Below are 3,686 nucleotides of genomic sequence, written 5' to 3' on the forward strand. Positions count from 1 at the left end.
ACTTGCTGTCTTATCTTCATAAAAATGTCTCTTTCTTTTAATTTTGTAAAAGAGAAACTGGATTTGGGAAAAGAAATATTTAAGATTTTTCAAGAATACTTAAACAAAGGTTATAATTTCAGTAGAACTTAGGAAAAAATTTCTATGATTTTTTTCAGTCAATTATCAAAATATTAAGGTAACAAAATCACTTGAATCTGGATCCTACTAGTTGTATTTGTATGAAAATTTCATCCAGTTTATATTGATACTTGCCTTGGAGTAACTCTTAAAAATGCCTGAATAAATAAATAAATAAATAAATAAATGATATTTCTTAAAAGAGAGTAAACCATTTTAGGTATGCATGATACAATTTATATATGTATATTATGAAATGATTTATCATTAACATTATCTTTTGTTGAGTTTAAGGAGCACCAAATGTTTTGGTATTGAGTCCCATTACTGAGTTTAAATAAAGGAAGCAAAATTGCACAATTACTTTCACATACAACTTTAATTCTGATTGATTTTCTATGTATAATGTCCACACACAAATTAGCTACAAGTTGGAATTTTAAACGAGAAGATGCATCTTTTAGTCTCATTTGTATTCTGAAATTACATTGCCTGAGAAACATTTGCTTTTCTGTACCTGCCAGTCATTTGCACCAAGAGTCTTCCTCCTCTGAACCCCTGACGGGCAAGTGAACCTCCTAATATGATAAGCTCTATTCACGGATATGCACAAAACACAAGGAGCTCAATACTTCTCTGCTCCCCACTCAAGTTTATTCTTGAACAGCTTCCCTTCTCCATCATTCCATCATTTCCACAAGTAGTCATCTTCTTTCTCCAGATTTCTCCATGGACATGATGCACTTGCGTCCTCAGTAGCCGTGGAGTAGGACTTTAACCCAAACTATGTTGTGCTGACTTTATATTCGGTATTTATATCCAGGTTGCCATGGTGGAAGGACCAGAAAGCTTATGGACCTGACCATCTCTATTTGGAGGTTTATTTGATGCTGTTCTTCATTCATGTTCTTTCTGACCCTGGAGTCTAAGTTTATTCACAATATTGTGAACTACCTACTATGCCTCCAATAATAATTTTTTGGGTTTTGTTTAAATCTGCTGCTCCTAAAACCCCACTCCTCAGACACTCCTATAGTACTCCCTCCTACTTCCCCTGCTTCCTCTCTATTTCCCTCCTACTTCCCCTGCTTCCTCTCTATTTCCTCTCTACTTATTTCCTATTTTGCTCTTTTCCCCCCTTTCTGCCTTCTTTCTTTTCCTATTATCTCATGCTTTTATTTCCCGTGCTTAGAGATTTTGAAGGATTAATGAAAAATGAAAAGGCTAATGCAAAAAAAAAAAAAAAGAAAATATTTGGAAGGTTTTTAATTCCAACTGCTTTATTTATTTTTCTTTTCAACTAAAATGGAAGGTTCCCTGGCCATATATTGTAGACCATTCCAACTCTTACGGGAATGCAGTAAAATATGATTATTAATAGCAAAACAAAACAATACAAAAAGGCAAAGCAAGTCGATTCTCCCTCCGAATTATTTAGCAAACCCAACATTTTTATAATGTTGGTCTTTCAAACACATTCATGGCTCATGGCTTGTCTAAACTAATTAGATAATTTCATGGTTACAATATTTATTTTCAAAGGATCACTGCCAGATCTCTTATAAAGCAATTAACAAAGTTATTTTTGGAAGTTAATGTTTCTCTGTAGCAAGCTGGGAGAATTTAAGTTTTAATGTCCAGAGATGGTGTCATTAAAGGTGCATTTAAATATTTAGCCAAAAATTTGAGGGCCTGAAGCTACAAAGTTTACTTGAAAGAGAAATGAGTCACATCACCAGGAGTTTATCTCTAGGCTTCCTTGTATGCATGGTTAGGAGAAGTCTGTTGTGTTCTCTGCTCCCTCTGTGGGACATTCACCAGCTGTTGCTTCCCTCAAGCTGTGAACTCCATCTTCCTGTACTGTCCGGGCTGCTAGAGGCAGATAGTCCAAAAACCTGAAACACTTTTGTAAAGAACAGCAGTAAACAGTGATAGGAATAAATTAGATCCTTTTAGGAACCAAAGCAGGCCCTCTTACATCAACACAGCAGATTGAGGTAGCCTCTCAATACAAACCATGTACAGAGCAAAGAACTAGGCCCACCTGCATCAAGTCTATGACTAGTTTTTCTTTTCTGAGCATTATCATAGCAGACACATACAGCTGACTTCTATCTCAATCTGCCAAACTTCTTGTTCATCTGTCAGCTAACTAGCTCCCCTTTAATCAGCAATGCACTGATTTTTGTCTTTTTTTCCCCAGTGTTAGTAAAACATTCAGTCCATTTGCACTTTATTTATCTTTTAAATTTTATTTATTTATTTTTATTTTTTATTGGTATTTTACCTTCATGTTATGTCTTTGTATACATGATGTATGTTTCGTTCCCCTGGAGGCCAGAGCAGGCTTCAGATCCTCTGGAACTGGAGTTACAGACAGCTATGAGCTGTAATGTGGGTGCTGGGAATCAAACCCAGGCCCTCTGGGAGAGCAGCCAGTGCTCTTGACCACTGAGGCATCTCTTCAGCTCCCTGCACTTCTTTTAATACCTAATATGCTACTTGATCCTGTTTTAATGTTTTGGGCTTTATATAAATAGATAAAGTATTTGTGCCAACTAAAAAGATTAATAAAAAGAATTAGATCTAGTCTTGCATTTCAGATAAACTCTTATACCTTCTGATACATAAAAATCTTCCTATATATACAAAATTAACCATTGGGATATTACAAGTATGGTGCCAGAAACAGTAAGAAGGGTTTGAACACTCCAGTTTTAAAATCATAGGATAAGCTTAAAGCAAAGCAAACTGTCCTGAGGATTCAGTGGATTTACAATAATAAAAATTTTCAACACACACAATTTTGGGGCAGTCAAAATTTGGTTTTGAGATTAAACCATTGAGGAATCAGGAAATAGAGTGAATGGATTCAGGGACAGTTTTCAGAAGTGATTGCAGGTGGAGTTGGGCAATCTCTACTGAGCTGGTGTGAAGCTGGTGTGAAGCTAGAGAGGAATCTCACACCCAGCACCATTCTTTCTCCCTCTAGACCACATAGACACTAGGAGGAATGCTTGCCCAAGGTCGTGGGAAATGTGCAACCACAGTGCTAATAATACTGTGAAAGCTCCTTTTTTTCTTATTTCATGTCTTTTCCTATAAAATCATATGTGCAAATATGGATTAGGAAACTAGGTTCTCTCCTTAATATGATACTATAAGTAATACTTTCCTTCCTTCTAATCTAAAGATATGTGCAAAAAAATGTTGAGTATATCCCATACACCCTATTGGATTATCTGTTTATTTTATTATCTTTTAGTGAATTAAAAACACATATTTGTAGAAAGGTGACAGTAATGTAGGTAAATACTACATAAAATACTGATGAATTTTTTCAGATTTGTTCTATTGTATATATAAATGAATAGTGACTACATCTGTACACTCACGTCGTTCTTCCTGATTGTGAAGTATGGGGAGCCTACCAGAGATGAGCACTCAGACACAGTGTATCAGCCTCCTGGAAGTCTTTATTCCAGCTGGCTGGCATTACACTCAGGTTTTTGGGGATCCAGGTATAACCCTGTGTATCCAGGGCAGGGGGTGTTTGAATGTAAACC

The sequence above is a fragment of the Mastomys coucha genome, unplaced genomic scaffold, assembly GCF_008632895.1.
Source record: "Mastomys coucha isolate ucsf_1 unplaced genomic scaffold, UCSF_Mcou_1 pScaffold9, whole genome shotgun sequence".
Classification (NCBI taxonomy): domain Eukaryota; kingdom Metazoa; phylum Chordata; class Mammalia; order Rodentia; family Muridae; genus Mastomys; species Mastomys coucha.